This window comes from Silene latifolia, chromosome 11 (assembly GCF_048544455.1).
Source record: "Silene latifolia isolate original U9 population chromosome 11, ASM4854445v1, whole genome shotgun sequence".
NCBI classification, from domain to species: domain Eukaryota; kingdom Viridiplantae; phylum Streptophyta; class Magnoliopsida; order Caryophyllales; family Caryophyllaceae; genus Silene; species Silene latifolia.
The window spans coordinates 153994187-154013955 of NC_133536.1; positions in this window are offsets into that span (position 1 = coordinate 153994187).

A 19769-nucleotide genomic window follows, 5' to 3' on the forward strand; every position below is an offset into this window, starting at 1 on the left:
CAAAGTGACTAACATTACCCTACAGATGGCTGATAGATCTGTTAGGAGACCTTTAGGTGTCTTGGAGGATGTGCCTGTGAAAATAGGCAAGCTTTACATCCCCGTAGACTTCATTGTTTTGGATATAGCTGAGGACACCCGGACCCAAATTATTTTAGGAAGACCGTTCCTTTGTAGAGCTGGGGCCGTCATTGATGTCAGACAAGGGCGTCTGACTCTTGCGATGGGGATGACGCTATCACATTCGGTTTGCCAGGACTTTAGCCCACCCAATGATAGAGGACACTTGCTATTCGGTCGATATCATTGATGAGTCTATTTATGACTTCTGGTCGGGTTCTTTTATGAAGGACCCACTGGAAGCCCTCATGCTTTTTGATGAGTGTGCAGATAGCCCAGAGAACGATGATGCTGCGATGGATTTGCTAGTTGATGATCTAGATGAGCACGAGGGAGAGCAGGTGGAACAAATGATCAGCACTCTTTGCTCCATTGAGGTAAAGGTACCGGAACGTAAGCCTCTCCCATCTCACCTTAAATATGCTTTTCTAGACGATACTGAGCAAAGACCACTGTCATTGTGAGTGCCAAGCTTAGTGATGATCGGCTAACCTCTTTGTTAGTCAGTACTTAAGAAAAACAGGAAGGCAATGGGCTATTCACTGGATGATATCACGGGGATTAGTCCCGATATTTGTATGCACAGATAGAACGGAGGAGGATCACAAGCCGTGCGAGACAGAGTCGGCGTCACTGAACCGGAAGATGCGGGATGTTGTGATGGCCGAGGTAATGAAGGCTGCTGGATGCGGTATTATCTATTCGGTAGGTAATTCTAGATGGGTAAGCCCGTGCGATGTAGTCCCGAAGAAAGGAGGGACAACTGTAGTTAAGAATGATAAAGATGAATTAATACCTACCCGAGTAGTGACTGGTTGGCGGATGTGCATAGACTACAGACAGCTGAATGCCGCCACCAAGAAAGACCACTTCCCCCTTCCTTTTATTGATCAGATGGTAGAAAGGTTAGCTTCTCATAAATTTTTCTGCTATTTAGATGGGTATTCAGGGTTCTTTCAGATCCCTATCCACCCAGACGATCAAGCCAAGACTACATTTACCTGTCCCAAGGGCGTTTTTGCGTACCGCAGAATGCCTTTTGGTTTGTGCAATGCCCCTGCCACCTTCCAAAGGTGTATGATGGGGATATTTTCAGAGTATATTGAGTCTATCATGGAAGTTTTTATGGATGACTTTAGCGTATATGGAAGTGACTTTTCTAACTGTCTGTCTAACCTTGAGAAAGTGTTGCAGCGCTGTATTGAGGTTAATCTTATGCTGAACTGGGAGAAGTGCCACTTTATGGTCAACGAGGGAGTTGTCTTAGGGCACTTAGTCTCTGATAGGGGAATAGAAGTTGACAAAGCAAAGGTGGAAGTGATTCAGCAATTACCGCCTCCTGTTAATGTTAAGGGGGTGAGGAGCTTCCTTGGTCACGCCGGTTTTTATCGCCGGTTCATCAAGGATTTCTCCAAAATTGCTAAACCACTTACACAGCTGTTGCTTAAAGATGCCCCTTTTGTTTTTACTGATGCTTGTCTTTCTGCTTTTAACAGGTTAAAGCAGGCCTTAGTCTCCGCGCCGATCATACATGACCTCCCAACCGGGACTTGCCGTTCGAGATCATGTGTGACGCGAGTGACTACGCACTAGGAGCGGTGCTCGGCCAGAGGAAGGACAAAGCCTTGAATGCTATTTACTATGCGAGCCGAACTCTGGATGAGGCTCAAGTGAAGTATACTACCACTGAGAAGGAACTGTTAGCTGTAGTTTATGCCTTAGAAAAGTTTCGTACTTATTTAGTTGGGTCAGAAGTTACTGTTTTTACTGACCATGCAGCTCTGAGGCATCTCCTTGCTAAAAAGGAGGCAAAACCACGGCTACATCGAGGTGGATACTCCTCCTCCGGGAGTTTGATTTGCGAGATCAAAGACAAGAAAGGAGCCGAGAACGTTGTAGCTGATCACTTGTCGCGGCTGATGCGACAAGAAGGGGAAGATTCTCTCCCTATTGATGATTCTTTCCCCGACGATACTTTAATTGCTTTGCTATATCGTCTATTGTTGACCAGAGCCCTGGTATGCGATATAGCTAACTTCGTTGTCGGTGGCAAGCGCCGCCGATCTTTCTTCTCGTGAAGAAGCGTTTCCTCTATAACGCTAAACAAGATTTCGGATGATCCTTACCTGTTTAAGGAATGTGCGAGACGGTCTCTACGACGGTGTATTCCGCAGTGGGAGACCAAAATAGTCCTGGAAGGCTGTCACTCCTCTTCATATGGTGGTCACCACGGTCCATCGCGCACCGTGGCTAAGGTACTTCATCCCGGTTTTTACTTGGCCTTCTTTGTTTCTTGGCCGCCAAGTCTTTTGTTTCACTTGTGATGCATGCCAGTGTCGGGGAACATTTCGAAAAGACATGAGATGCCACAAAACGGCATTCTAGAGGTGGAGGTTTTCGATGTCCTGGGGCATTGATTTCCAAGGACCGTTCCGTCCGATAAAATGGTAACAGTACATTTTAGTAGTCAGTAGACTATGTGTCAAAATGGGTTGAGGCAATTGCTTCACCCCATTGCGATGGTAAGACCGTGATTAAAATGTTCAAAAAGATCATATTCCCCCGTTTTGGTGTCCCTAGGGTCGTCATTAGTGATGGGGGATGCATTTTAAGGAAAAGAAACTCACTTCCATATTGTCTAGAGTTGGTGTCCAACACCGGCGTGGTTTGGGGTATCATCCCCAAACTAGTGGTCGGGTTGAGGTCTCTAATCGCGAGTTGAAAGAGATCTTGTCCAAAGTAGTTTCTAAATCACGGAAAGACTGGAGTCTTAAGCTAGATGACACACTATGGGCCTATAGAATCGCCTTTAAGACACCAATTGGTGCATCACCTTATAGGTTAGTTTATGGGAAATCGTGTCACTTACCCGTTGAATTGGAATGTAAGGCCTGGTGGGCAATTCGTGAGCTTAATTACGATCCTAAACGTGTGGTCGAATCGTCTTTTGCAGCTTGATGAGTTAGAGGAGTTTAGGCTCAATGCTTATGACAGCTCACGCATTTACAAGGAAAAGACGAAGAGATGGCATGACAAGAGGATCATACCTCGGGAGTTCCATGTGGGGCGAAGGTGTTCTTTGTTTAATGCCCGGTTGAGATCAAGTTTCTGGGAAGTCAAGTCCGGATGGATCTGGTCCATACACGGTGACAGCCGTCACCAAATTTGGATCCGTAGAACTTGAAGACTCAGAGGGCCACAGATTCAAGGTGAATGGCCGATCGTGAAGCATTACTATGAGGCGAGTGAAGCGGACAACCCGTTGAAGTCCTCGCACTTCGACGAGCTCGACGCAGCGATAAATTGATACCGAAAGGTCGTGCGGGACCTCTTAAACCAGCTCTCCCGGGAGGCGGCCGGATGATTTTATTTGTGCTTTTGTTGAACTAATTGTTTTTCAGTTTTTTTTTTTTTTTTGCTCTTCTTTCACTTTAAGTTAATAATTAGACGCTGCTTTTGAACAAATTTTATGCTTCCTTGCTTTTATGCGTCTTTTGCAGAATAAAAGTGCACGATCGAAAGGTTTTGAGCTCGATCGAGCACTTTCTGACGCGGCTGCCACTCGATCGAGGGGTTATGTTCTCGATCGACCAGATCCATACCCATGATTACTCGATCGAGTTGGTTGTCACTCGATCGAGCCTCTCCCATACATTGTTCACTCGATCGATCTGTTCCAGGCGGTCGATCGAGTGGCTATGACTTCCAGCCGCTGTTTCTACGTCTGCAAGGCCGCTGTTTGACTTTCTTTGACCTCCCATGTTCATGGTCGGTTTGGGGAGGTCCCGCTATTTGACGTTTTGTAAGTTTTCCGACTCCACTCCTCCTTTTCTTTTTAGTTTGCATTTCTTCTCCTATTTTCGGTACAATGAGGGCATTGTACGGTTTGGTTTGGGGAGGTATGCATCCATATCTGTGTCTGCATGTTTCTTGCATTTTTGCTTGTTTGAATTTATTTATTTCCGCACGCATTGTTGTTTTAATTAATTTCAAAAAAATCATGAAATTCAAAAATTTTCAAAAAAATTTCATTTCACTTTTCATGTTTAATTTGAGTCGGAACGTTTGAACATTGACGCTACTTTGAATCCTTACTTGAGCCCTGCATATTCTTGACTTTTAATTGGCGTGTTTATGTGCATAGTCTACGAGTTTTTATTTCTCTCTTATCTGAACGAATAGACTTGATTCTTTATGTCGGCAAGCTACAATAACATTCTGAGGTTAGAGCTTATTAAACTGGTGACATTCATGACCGGTTTCATTTAGAATGTGAGTAGTACTCTCTTTAAGACATGTAACATCAATTTGCATGAACATGAGTCTAGTCTTCTTAATACCTGTATGCATTCGGTCTGTGGATGGTGACACGTGTTAGGAGAGGCAATCCCCCTTATTTCATTCTACCCATGAGCCTCACATAGCCAAATTGCCTTTTTGCCCATCAACTACTTCCTATAATATTTCCTACCCTAGCTGAGCTAGTAACGAGTAGTTCTTGGAATATGTTATTGCAATATGGTTATTTCATCTGATTTCAGAATATGGTGGAAGAATTGAAGGGAAAGAAAGAAAAATGTGTTGAATTGAAAAGAAAAAAAAAAAGAAGGAAAAACGAGAAAAAGAAGTGCGAAGAAAAAAAAAAGAGACAGAAAAATTCAAATGAAAAAAAAAAGGAATGAAAAAGAATGAGAATTGCACATCGTTTCCGCACTCCCATGCCTTATTTATATTTTATGGGGAGTTGACGATTTTTTGGTGTTTGGTGAGTTTGGTGCACAATTTTGCACCGTTTCATCTTCTTTGTTATGAGTACGAAGTTGGGATGCGGTCTATATTTGGATCCGTTGTTGCTAGCCTAGCTATTAACCCCACATATCCAAATTCATTTTAGCCCCTTCTTACCCACTACCTCACTAACCCAAATGTAAGTCCTCGGCACGTGTCTTGGTCACTAGTATGGTTGGAATGCATATGTACGGTTGTAGAGACTTTATTCATGTTAACTGCATGCATGTTCTTATAGGTCGAGTTAGGTGAGTGTCTTACTTCTTCCTATCTTTCACATTTATACTCACCCTTTACCTGATTTTGAGTGACGAGCGACCCGTGAGAGTCCGACACCTTTGAATCTTGCAAGGTCGACGGTTCAGTAAGCTTGGAATATTAATTTAACTCGGTTGCACTTTTCGGTTGCCACTTTGTCATTTTGTTGCATTAAATTGGTTCCAGTGGATGATTTGTAGCTGATGCGTTGGTCCTGTTCCATTGTTCACCCTTAGTTGCATTCATATTTGCTTGGGGACAAGCAAAGGTTTGGTTTGGGGAGATTTGATGCGTGTCTTTTATATAAGGTTTTTACCTCATTTTTACACGCATTTCTGTGCTTTTTATGTAGCATCTAGCTACAAATACCCCCGAATATTCTACTTTGGTCCGTTTGTTGTATTTTGCAGGAATTGACCGAGGAGGAGCTAAAATGAGCCTTAATTGTCCCATTTGTATGCATTCATGGGAAATATGGAGCCGGAGCTTAGGAATTTCACACCTAGAGTGCGCATGAGCGGAGCAAGGGAGAAACACAAGTCCTGACGCACTTATATAGCTCGATCGAGTGGCCTCTCTGCTCGATCGAATGCTTCATGCACCCATCTTTGGACGATCGACTGGTTGGAGGAGTCGATCGAGGAAGTTCACACAGTAAAGGTGCTCGATCGAGCGGCTGCTCTAGATCGATCGAGTGACTTGGTGTTCGATCGAGTAGTCTCTCTACTCGATCGAGAGGTTTTCGTATGCTTTTAGTCTTTTTCCGCCTAATCTTTTATGGGTTTTGGTGAATCAGCCCATAGATTAGGTTTTAAACATTTTTACAGTATAAGACTGAGGAGAACACTACGTTACTCCGATCTGGGAATCTCCCTTTTACTGCATACATTTCACTGGTTACTTTTTCACTGTTCCTTGGATTTCGATTCTCTACTTTGTTACCAAATTTCGGTATTATCTATCTAATTAATTCCTTATCGTATTTGTTATTTGAATTCCTTTTCTCTCTTTATTTCATACTTGTTCAATCAATTAGATTTCTCATCATGCTTAATTCAGATTGTTTAGTTATTGTTTTTGTTAATTTGGTAATTATGAGTAGCTAATTCCCTATGCTAAGACTTTAGGGGACCCATGATTTGAAGGGAGAGTAATCGAACCACTAGGTTAATACCGGTACCGTCTTCGTTGTTAAAATGCTACATATAACTGTAATTGCCTAATTGAGTCAACGCAATTAGACCCTTATTCTTGGTGGACCTTGACCTGGACCGAAAGGTTGGAAGGGGGAGACTAGTAGCGAACAATAGAGTATCGCAGCGAGGGCGAAAGTTAAACTGCTTACGCTTTAGGGTGAACTAGGGACCGAAAGGCGACGTTCGCTACCCCTTAGACTGTACTACATTGACCTAGGACCAAGATTACTCGACCTGATGATTATGGCAACCCGCTTGTCTTAGCTATTCTCTCTTATCTGTTAAACTCCTTCCTTTATTCCTCTTCCCTTTTACTCTGTTAGTTTAGAAATCACAATTATTAACCCCCCATTTTGGTTACCTTGACGAACCTAGTTTAGCAGAAAAGTTCCTACCTCTCTGTGGATTCGACCCGACTTCCCTAGCTATATTAGTTAGTTGGAACCAGTTGGTTTATTTTTGACAGGTACGCGACAGACGTGTCAAATAATGTTTAAGGTGATTACATGACAACTCCAAAACTGATAAAAAGAAATACAAGATCCTCAGACGGTCTACTGCTAAAACTATCAAAGCTATAAAACATCGTCGACACATGAAGACTTCTAACGCCACGTGATGACTCATCCCAGCTATCCCATACGCGTCATATCATACCTGCTCAATAACTGCTCACCACCCCCGAATGGATCACCGCAGTTTTTAAAACATTTAAACGGGGTCAGTACTAATCACACAATTTATATATATCAATCAACACAACAACCAACACAAACAAACAAACATCACACACACAATCACACCCACTCCATAAATCTTCGTCACCGATCGTCCACGGACCACCACGCGATGGGCGACCGCAGCCGTAACCACCAAATCCCCGCTCATCATACCGAGCGATAACCCTGTCCCATTAATGTGCACATCCCCTTCCGTGGCGGGTTCCACGAAGGGCGAAACTAGGGCGTGAAGCCACTCCCGCAAGTGAATCCACTCAGCCGAGAACGCATCTCGAGAACCAGAGACAAGCAATCACAATCACAATGCAACATCAACAACCGTCTGAATCAATCAACAATATATAATCACAACCGTCTGAATCAGTCAACAATCACTAACTACAGCACAATCACCACACATTATGTAATTAATACTGTGTAGGGAAACCCTACCTGGAAAGCACAACAATCAGACGATCTCACAGCTGTATCAAAATTCATCTTCTACGAATCCTCCTCCTAACATATAATCACATAATTACTAACAATCACAAAACTAACACAAATCCCCAATTCCCAAAATTAGGGTTTAACGAAACTTAATTAAATATAACAAATTCGATACGTAGATCTTACCCTCGACGCAAGGATCACAAAGACGTAAAGAACGATGAAATACGACCTCTCAAGTTCCGGGATTTGTCAATAATGTGATTGATGCGAAGAACGTAGTTTGATTTCTCTTTGAACGTAATTAGGTTTGATAAAATGTATTAAGGAAGTGACGGAGTTGTATATATATTCAATCGCATTATTAACAAAACCCGACAAATCAACCCCTGTAAACCGGCTACTCGATCGAATAGCTGAGGTACTCGATCGAGTGCCCCCTTACTCGATCGAGTATCTACGTTACTCGATCGAGTACCCAACAGGTCAGAAACAATTTTAAACTGCAACTCACCCTTACTCGACAGAGTAAGGCCTACTCGATAGAGTACCCAGAGACTCATAAATACGTAGTATTACAGTCTTCCCTCCTTAAAAAGAACTTCGTCCCCGAAGTTCAACCCATACATAAAAACAAACATACTAACTTGGTCAAGATGCAACAAAGCTACTAAGAACTCAAAATAAAACCCCAACCTATAAAACATGAAACCATGAACTCTTAACGCCAACTCCACTAACTATTCCTACCTCCACACATCGCTCACAATGTCATATCAACTATATCATAAACTCTCCCGACACTAACTCCATACACTACCAACTACCATCATCTAACGCTGCTAGCTCCATAATATATCATCCACTATCAAATCCAATATCAAGACACTCATAGACATCAAACGGAATGTTACATTCTACCACCCTTAAAAAGCAACTTCGTCCTCGAAGTTTACTCACACTCATAACCATCACCATCCAACTGCCAAAACTATCGTAATATTCTCACATTCTCAAACATCGAACTACTACAAGCACGGTCATGACCTTTAATAAAATCAATCAAAACAAATATCCGTCCTTTATGCTACACCAACACTCTACTTCCAAGAATACTACCATATGTACAACCATCAAAATCTCTTTTATCGCATCCTACTCCTCTTAAGATAAATGTTACGTCCTCGTAACTCACTAATACTATATCCTTAGTTATATCTTCTCATTATTCCCATCACCATCACATGTTATAGATAACCACCAATACTCTAAACACTCACCATGCATATATCCAAGGCTCTCTTACTTAAACAATTCTCATACTTCAATTCACTCGTCACACCACCTAACTTATACCTCAAAATTTTTAGCTTAACCCAAAACTTCAACTTTTCCACATTACCGCAACATGACATACCTCTCTATATAAACTATATAAAACTCCCTTCGTCAAAAGCATAACTCACGATCCACACTTGTTACGTACACTCACACTAGCTTCTCAAGTTCTTTTCTTTCATTACCACAAAACTCATACGTAACTTAACATGACACCAAATCCCAATATGCTACACTCACTGTCTCAACAAAAGATTATGAACCACCTGCCGCTTTCAGATCATTACAACACATGTTCCACGAATCGCTTGCCATGACTATGACTACCGATGCCTCATCTTAAAACAAGATCAAAATTACTGTAACAACTTCTCACAACTATGTCCCATCAACAGAATATCACTATATCATGACAACAACGAAAACATACACAACTCTCTTTCATATCATACTCTACCCTCATTCTAAAACTTAACTGATAAGAAACATCAATAAACAAAACAACTGTCTATCTGTACAAACTGAAACTCACAGGAAGCAACATCAAATAAAACAACAATTTATGTGTAACTGGTATGTACTTTCGAAACTCGAATCATAATCATCCCGCCTACTCCACTACAACCGGTGACGGCATCGCAACACTGCCACCAACAGCCACACCGCATTGCGAAAATACCCGCATCACCACACTAAATACCGTGCCCGGATCACCACCCGAGGCACCACAACCACATCGATAGTCATCACAACTTACACAATCCCATAAGCACTGACTCAACATAACTTCTTGGACAAGAAAAACTTACTCAAATCCACTTTACTAAATCGCAAAGCAACATATTATATGAATTAAACAAATAATAACCTCATGAACATCATCCCCTTACCACATCACGGAATAACATATATCATGAATACATACAAGTATAACCAGTCATGCCAGATCAATCAAATTATTACTTTTTGAATATCATTCAATTAAATTAGCGTACCCAACATGCATTACAGAGCATTCAAATAACAACTTTATGATAATCACACCATACCACGTCTTGTGAGGTCAAAACCTCACGCAAACATTTATATATATCACAGACCCGTAATCACATCCAACCAGTCAATCTTGATCACGTAAGTTACCACCTGATAAAAGTTACCTCTCACCCGAGCTTAACTCGTATACACCTCATAACATATTCTCCCATTCGCATATCCATCACCCTCTGCCAAATGTAGCCACACCATTAATACTCAACTACTAACAACGGCCTCATATAACCACATCTTATACTCTTTCATAACCATACTTATCAATCTGGTCCCTACAAAATCAACCTCTTTAGAATTGCTACCTTTCTAATATACCATCACCCTTAACCACTCGTCACAAACCATAACACTACCACTGTCCGGACATCAAACCTCTTACACTCATCTCTAAACATCACGGTTTCTTTCCTATCTTTGGTTAACATTCCAAATAACGAACATCAAATCCACCAACAAAATTTACCTCAACATTCTTCCCAACACTATCCTTAACCGTATCGTCATCTAACTCTCCACCAATATCTCATATCGTGCAGATACTCTATCAACCTCTTACTCCTTTAATTCCTCAAAACCCATGAATAATCATGCTGTCCCGAGACTCCTATGTAACCGTTAACTCAAATCCCCATGATAGTATCATACATCTTGACGATTCCTTACTTTTATATCACATAACTCCGGTCAATATTTTCCTAATTTTACTCCCCTCATTCTTTTCTTTTACTCTCGACAAAATCAATTAACCATAAAACTCCTTATTACTTCTTCCTAACTCTTTAGTGTTCCGGTTACTTTCTCATTGCTCCAAGACTCACATCTCATTATTTTATATCGATATCATCTCACTCTTTCTTACCATGGATCTTCTCTTATTATGCTATCACTCACACTTGCCACTAATCTATCCATAAAATCAACGTTCACTGTTCAAACAATTGCATCTCCTTCGTACATCTCTAGAAATCAAAATTTATTTCATACCGTTAAATGCCCAAAGAGATCACACGTAGTTTCACCTCTTAATAAACTCAATCTTCCAAACTCACTCACTGTCTACAAATCCACCTCGCAACATGTCTCCATAAAGTTCACTATATACCACTATTCTCAACCCCTTTTAAAACGAACTTTCACTACATATATTCTTGACCCACACGACTCCTAACCATCTCCCTCCATAATTCTTTACACATCTCAAGTTGCCACTATCCACGTCCTTACTCTCAATTCTTTCATTCTCACGTTCCTTAGACTCACATCATCCCTTGCCCATATTCACTTACTTTTACGTTACTCAAAACACAATCCTATCACTCATTTCATTTCATCTCAGAAAACATGCTCTATGTCTCAATTAAGCCATAACGATCTTCCTTTTCTTTTTCCACTATCTATCACAACCACATATAACTCATGTCCTCCCACCGAACTCATACTCACCACAGGTGCCACTCACTACACCATAAGATTGGGTAACTTACGCGTCAAGACCAACGTACATGTAAAACAATGCATAAAGAAGCAAAATGACACCTTTGGAATTACACATGATATGCAACGAATTTATAAGATAAGCATATGACCCGAATCATGGGTCACTAGATCGAGTACTGGCCACTCGATCGAGTAAGGGACTTACTCGATCGAGTAGGTGAAGGTCAGAAGCACGTAAAACAAATCACCAGGGCTACTCGATCGAGTAACTGACATACTCGATCGAGTGCCCCACTACTCGATCGAGTACCAAGGCTACTCGATCGAGTACCTACGCATTTCTCAGCACTGCCCAGTTTTCGTAAAATAGTCATAACTCACTCATTACTTGGTCGTTTTGGGCGTGTGACCTGTCGTTGGAATTGTAAAAGGACAAGCTATCACCTACAATTGGAATCACATCAAAATCATTTATGCATCTCAAGTTATAACAGTTTAAAGACAACTTTGCTGTAATCAGACGACATAACTATTTGATTTTTATTTCCTATCAGCTTAAACAACAACCAAGCAAACAAAACTAATCCAAAACTCATAAAACCAGTATTCCTAATCATATGTTACTATTTTCAAAAGCCAAGCAACAACATTCATCATGCACATAGATTATTTAACCTGTCAATCACGATTTACCCACATGCTTTTATTTTATAACTTTACGTACACAATAACATAATATACGACATAAAATCCCCTATTCACATGTTACTAACATTGCAACATTATAGAATCCATTACCCACATAAACATGTTCCACACATGAATTTCATATTCTTATGCAATTACTTACTTAATCTCTTCCAACCAATTCATCCATTACAGCTACATACTTCTTACTACATATACACATGAACAATAGTGGACAAATACATAAACTTATCATACAACTTTATGCAAACAAAATATACGTATACGACACAACATTCCTATTCACATGTTATTATTATGCCACATTATGAATCATCCATCCTGCAACATCATCATTCATCACATATTATCACATATGAACTACTTCCTTTTTCTACCACATCATTCATCATTCTCATATACTTTTCCTACAATTCAAAACAACATTGTAAACCAACTATCATGCTTTCAATCAATAGCTTACGAAATCACATCATCACCATCTTTTCTACACATTCCCCATTCTCCACATACATATATCCACTGATTCATGCCACACATCACCATATAGGTACACAATTCACAAGATAAACACATAGCGATCCCGACTCATATCCCATGGTGACCGGTTCAAAATTGTAGGGCGAGTTCGCGACTTTAGGACGTCTCCCAAGCCTTTGCATTAGCTCCTACAACCTTTACCCCGGGTTCATTTTAATTGACTCCCTATATTCATTAGATTCATTGGTTACAGGTTTCTGGATCGTCCCTCTGATACCATTTTGTAACACCCCCATACTCCAAGTGCCTTACCAGGACCACTTAAGGCATGGAAGCACTACCATCTCGGCTTCCCGAGGCAACGATAATCATAAGACAATAACGAAACATACTTAAAAGTAAATAATGTTTAAGGTGATTACATGACAACTCCAAAACTGATAAAAAGAAATACAAGATCCTCAGACGATCTACTGCTAAAACTATCAAAGCTATAAAACATCGTCTGACACAGCGGAAGACTTCTAACTGCCACGTGATGACTCATCCCAGCTATCCCATACGCGTCATATCATACCTGCTCAATAACTGCTCACCACCCCGAATGGATCACCGCAGTTTTTAAAACATTTAAACGGGGTCAGTACTAATCACACAATTTATATATATCAATCAACACAACAACCAACACAGCTCAAACAGTCACACACATAATCACAACCACTCCAATCAATCTCCGTCACCGACTGTCCACTGGACCAGCCCTGCCAGTGGGGGACCGCAGCCGTACCCACCAAATCCCCGCTCATCATACCGAGCGATAACCCTGTCCCATTAATGTGCACATCCCCTTCCGTGGCGGGTTCCACGAAGGGCGAAACTAGGGCGTGAAGCCACTCCCGCAAGTGACTCCACTCAGCCGAGAACGCATCTCCAGAACCAGAGACAAACAATCACAATCACAATGCAACATCAACAACCGTCTGAATCAATCAACAATATATAATCACAACCGTCTGAATCAGTCAACAATCACAAACTACAGCACAATCACCACACATTATGTAATTAATACTGAGTAGCGAAACCCTATCTGGAAAGCACAACAATCAGACGATCTCACAGCTGTATCAAAATTCATCTTCTACGAATCCTCCTCCTAACATATAATCACATAATTACTAACAATCACAAAACTAACACAAATCCCCAATTCCCAAAATTAGGGTTTAACGAAACTTAATTAAATTTAACAAATTCGATACGTAGATCTTACCCTCGACGCAAGGATCACAAAGATGTAAAGAACGATGAAATCCGACCTCTCAAGTTCCGGGATTTGTCAATAATGTGATTGATGCGAAGAACGTAGTTTGCTTTCTCTTTGAACGTAATTAGGTTTGATAAAATGTATTAAGGAAGTGACGGAGTTGTATATATATTCAATCGCATTATTAACAAAACCCGACAAATCAACCCCTCAGAAACCGCTACTCGATCGAGTAGCTGAGGTACTCGATCGAGTGCCCCCTTACTCGATCGAGTATCTACGTTACTCGATCGAGTACCCAACAGGTCAGAAACAATTTTAAACTGCAACTCACCCTTACTCGACAGAGTAAGGCCTACTCGATAGAGTACCTAGAGACTCATAAATACGTAGTATTACAGTGTAAGGCTTGGTGGGCCATTCGTGAGTTAAATTATGATCCTAAGTTGCATGGTGAGAATGGTTTATTGCAGCTAGATGAACTGGAAGAGTTTAGGCTAAATGCCTATGATAGCTCGCGCATCTACAAAGAGAAAACGAAGAGATGACACGACAAAAGGATCATACCGCGGGAATTCCATGCCGGGTAGAAGGTGTTGTTGTTTACCCGGCTGCGCTTGTTTCCTGGTAAGCTGAAGTCCAAGTGGAGTGGCCCTTATATAGTGACTGTTGTCACTAAGTTTGGGTCCGTTGAGTTAGAGAATTCCGAGGGCAGGAGATTTAAAGTGAATGACCATTATGTGAAGCATTATTATGGAGCAGATGACTTTGAAGGCAACGTCTAAGTTTTATACTTCAACGATCCAGATAAACAAGATAATTAAAGTTAAAAGGTCGTGTGGGACCCCTTAGGCCTGCGCTATCCGGGAGGCAACCCGGCTTGTATTTGTTGTATTTTTCCCAAAACATTTAGTTAGTTTTGTGTGCTTTAGATGTTAGTCTTGCAAACAATAGACTGAACCTTTGAGCTTGTTTTGTTAGTTCCGTAGGTTGTTTGTTGTGTTTTTGGAGAATCCTCACGTGGACTCCTCTATCGAGCACTTCTGGCTCTCGATCGAGCACTTTTGCTACCTATTTCACTCAATCGAGTAGTTCCATCTCTCGATCGAGCACCCTGTATTTCCCACCTCTCGATCGAGTATTTGTCTCTCGATCGAACCCTTTTGACGCCCTATTCTTTTCGATCGAGTGCTTTATCTCCTCGATCGAGTCCTTCTGCTTAGACTCGCATGCTGCAATGTTAAGGGGTTATTTGCGACCTCCCATGTTGCTGGCTGGTTTGAGGAGGTCCCTACTTCACGATTATCTTGCAAGTTTTCGGAAGCTACATTCTTCTTTTCTCTTCAGTTTGCATTTCCTTTCCCTATTTTTGGTACAATGAGGGCATTGTACGGTTTGGTTTGGGGAGGGTATGCATCCATATCTGTGTCTGTATATTATTTTATTGCATTTCAGTTTGCACGTTTATTTCGCATGCATTGTTGTTTTTAATTCCAAATTCGAAAATCTCAAGAAGTAAAAATTTATGAAAATTCAAAAAATGTCCACGTTTATTTCTGCATGTAGGTCGAGTCGGAACGTTGAGACTTTTGTGCTACATTGAGTCTTTGTACCTTTGCCTTGCAATCTTTAACAGTCTTGGTTGGCATGGTAATGTGCATAATCTACGAGTTTTTGGTTTAAACTTATCTGAACAAATAGACTTGACTCTTTTATTGGCAAGCTACATATACATTCTAGGATTTAGAGCTTGATAAACTGGTGACACTCATGACCGGTTTCATTTAGGATGTGAGTAGTACTCTCTATAAGACATGTAACATCAATTTTCACAAACATGACGCTCTTTTCTCAGTACCTGTATGGATTCGGGTTTGTGGCGGTGACACATGTGGAAAGGTAACTTACAACCCTTCTTTCATTACTAGCCATTAACTTCACATTAACCAATTTGCCTTTTGACCCCCTAACTACATCCAAAACTTAGCCTGCCTATCAAGCTAGTTTAGTGGTTTTTGTGGGTATGCTATTATCCATGACAAGTTTGATTCGCTTTGAAAGATTAGAAGTTGGTAGTATGAATTGAAAAATGAAATGAAAAAGATTGAAAAAATATATAAAAAATGATAAAAGAAAGCTAAATGAAGAAGAAGAAGAAGAAAAAAAATCATGAAAAGTTGTTGATTATAATTCCCATGCTTATCATTATTTTTCATAGGGAGTCTAATGATGGTGTGAGTGATATTTGATGCGTGCCTTTTATATGCATTTATTCTATCTTTTCGCACGCATTTCTATGCATTATTGAGTAGCGTAAGCTACTATTCTCCCTTGTTTTGGCTACTTTGGGCCGTATTGTGTTTTATGTAGGTTATAGGCTCGAGTATGTGCAAATAAGCTAAAACCCATCACTAAAGGTTTCAATCGCGGCCTTGGTATGAAATGAGCTTGGATACCATCCTTTTTGGAGTTCTTAGTGAAGTAAGGAAGCTTATCGAGCAAAAGAAAAGCTTCACATTACTAGTGCCTATTTTGAAGAGTCATAACTCGACTTGTACAAATGGTAATAAAGCGATTCAAATTGGAGATAAAATCCTGTCCTGTTATCTTACCAACGCCACCAAAAACGCTCTATTTTCCCAAGTAACGAAGAAATGGCGGCCATTTGAAGTTCAGTGTACATTGCAGGAACTGCTCGACGACAAAAAAGTCGATCGACTGATCTTCTTGGTCGATCGACTTATCTCCAGTTTGGTCGAAATCTGCTTTATAATTTCGGCCCATTACTCCTCTTATTATTTAAGAAGGACATAGTAAAGATTATTAGGTCATATTTGATACTGTTAAACATTCTTTTCTACGTTACTTTTGCTTGAACTTTCGGATCTGAACTTTGTAACTTTCTCTTTTCATTCGGTAATTCAATTAACCTTTATTCTTCATTTATTTCTTTCTCTTGTTTCTTTTACTCTTCCTTGTTCTTCTTTTATTTTATGTTTAATTGTTATTCTCATACTTTCATCATGCTTAATTCAATTATCATTATTATTGTTGAATTAGTTAGTTTGACTATGCATAGCTAAATTTTTTATGCTGGGATTTAGGGGATCCATGGTTGCAAGACGGTTTTAATCGGGATATTAGATCTGGAATAATTATTCATCTGAATTGTTAATCGTAGTATTTAATTCCTATTTAATTAGTTGAATGCATGCGACTAGTTATTTTAATCTGGTAAACTCCGACCTAGATCGAGAGATTGGGAAGAGTGAGACCTGCTACGAACAATAGAACACTTTAAATAGAGCGAGAGCATATTAGAAAGTTTCTAGGGTGATTAGTGGACCGAGAGTACCTTATCACTGCCCTTCAGACCGTAATTTGGCTAAGTCTTTGACCCTACCTTTGACCGTTATTAGACCATGGTGAACCGACAACCCTAGCTATCTTCTCTTATATTTTTATACTCGATTTCTTACTTTACTCCTTTACTTTTCGCTACATTAGTTTAGTAATCAAACAAAATCAAACCCCTAGACTTGTTACATGGACAGATTAGATTTAGCAAATAGAACAAATTGTCTCCCTGTGGATACGATCCCGACTTTCTCTAATGCATTAGTTTAGGCCAGTTGGTTTATCTTTGATAGGTGTGCGATTTAGCTTGTCAATGTTTTGCCACAATGGCACTGTTTTACGTTTTGTATTGAGAAGTGAAGCGGAATGAGAGTACTATTTGGTTACGGTTTTACTAGCTTGGATTTACCTCCACTTATCCAAATTTATTTTGCCCCTTTTTACCCAACTACCTCACCTCACATTATATGTAAGTCCTCGGCGTATGTCTTGGTCGTGATTGGTTGGAATGTGTATGTACGGTCGGTAGAAATTGGTTTCATGTTAGCTGCATGCATGTTCTTATAGGTCGAGTTAGGTGAGCGTCTTTACTTCTTTCTACTTCCTATAACTATACTCACCTTATGCTTAACTTGTGTGATGAGCGACCCGTGAGAGTCCAATATATATGAGTCTTGCAAGGTCGACGATTCAGTAGTTTAAAACATTGATTTAACTCGTTTGCGCTTGACCCTTGCTATTTTGTTATTTATTGCATTAAATTGGCTTAGGTGGACGATTTGTAGCTTGTAAGTTGGTCTCGTTCAATTAGTTATCATTAGTTGCATTTATAGTACGCTTGGGGACAAGCAAAGGTTTGGTTTGGGGAGATTTGATGCGTGTATTTTCTATATGGATTTTATCCTATTTTTACACGCATTTCTGTGTTATTTATGTGGCGACTAGCTACAAATGCCCCCGAATATTCTACTTTGGTTTGTCTTGTATTAATTACAGGTATGAACCGGAAAGGAGCATAATCAAGCCTAAACTTGTCCCGTGTGCATGCATTTTGAAGATAGAAGAATCGGAGCCCAAAAATTGTCACCTAAGGATGCGTGAAGTGGTTTCGGAAGATGTTCTGAGTTCATCCACGCTGGTACAGTGCTGTTTTTCTCGATCGACTAAGATTGGTTGCCTAAACCAGTCGATCGAGTAACGTTGATGCTGAAGATCCTCGATCGAGTACCTTGCTTTACTCGGTCGAGAAGGGTGTATATTTAGTTCCTCTATCGAGTAATTATTGTCCTCGATCGAGATGATTGTTACCTTTTGTCCTCGATCGAGTAGTTTGATTCTACTCGATCGAGAGGTTTCAACTATTACGCAATCTTTTAATTTATCTTTTGGGATATTTTGGATCTATCTTAGAGTAAAAGAGACGACAGCAATCATCTCGGCTCTCTCTCATCTCCTCTCTTAGCACTTTACTCTTTAGACCTAAAATCTCCATTGCTTAGAACTCCTTTGTAATCGGTACTCTTGATCTTTAATTCATTCAACAATTGTTGCAATCTTATTCTCGTTTTCATCTCTTTTCCTTGATTGCTCTTTTTCTTGTCTCTTTACTAATTAATCATCATGTTTAATTTACTTGTTATGTTTGTTATTATTTCCTCAATTATTATTATGCATAGCTAATCCTTCTATGCTAAGACATAGGGGAGCCATGGTAATTAGAAAAATATGATTAGGCGATTAGGTTTGGCTAGAATTAGGGTTGTGGTGTTAATTACTGCGTTTAATAGCAATTAGCTGCTTGAGTCGACGCATTTAGCTAGTTGATCTGTTACGCTTTGACCTAGATCGGAAGATTGGAAGGGGTAAGACCTGCAGTGAACAATGTGACATCTAATGAGGGCGGAAGCTAAGTTAGTAATGTTTTAGGGCGAATAGCGGACCGGAAGGACCTTCTCACTACCCTGCAACCCGAGTTTTTGTTAACCTTTGACCCTCGACTGAATCCCTAGGAAACCATGGCGACCTGAATGTCTTAGCTGTTTCTCTCTATCTGTTAATCTCCTTAAAGTTTAGTTGTTGTTCCCCTTTTGCTCTCTTTTTCTCTTAATCTCCATACTTTAGAATCAAAACAATCAAATCCCCAAGAAACGGTTACTCAGACAGACTTAGTCTAGCTCACATTATTCCCATCTCTCTGTGGATTCGATAACCGACTGCATCTACTACATTTTATAGAGACCGGTTGGTTTTATTTTTGATAGGGTTGCGACAGCCGTGTCACATCTTCCTCATCTTCATCATCCTATTCTTCCCATGGCAGAGGGTTTAAATAAATTTTTTTTGCCTTTTTAAATTACAATGTCAAAACATACATTGCCTTCTGTCGCAATCATATTCAAAATGTATTTTTTTCGCAGAATCAATAGGGAAATGTCCTACAAAATTAAAAAAACAGGGGTTTAGAACATGTACAAATGCATAATGATGGTGAATCTCCTATTTAATAAATGAATAGGCCAAGCTACGTTTTTTCCCGCCTAAAATTTTATCTTCTAATTGGGCTTTTATTTTTTTGCATTCTACTATGAGCTAAGT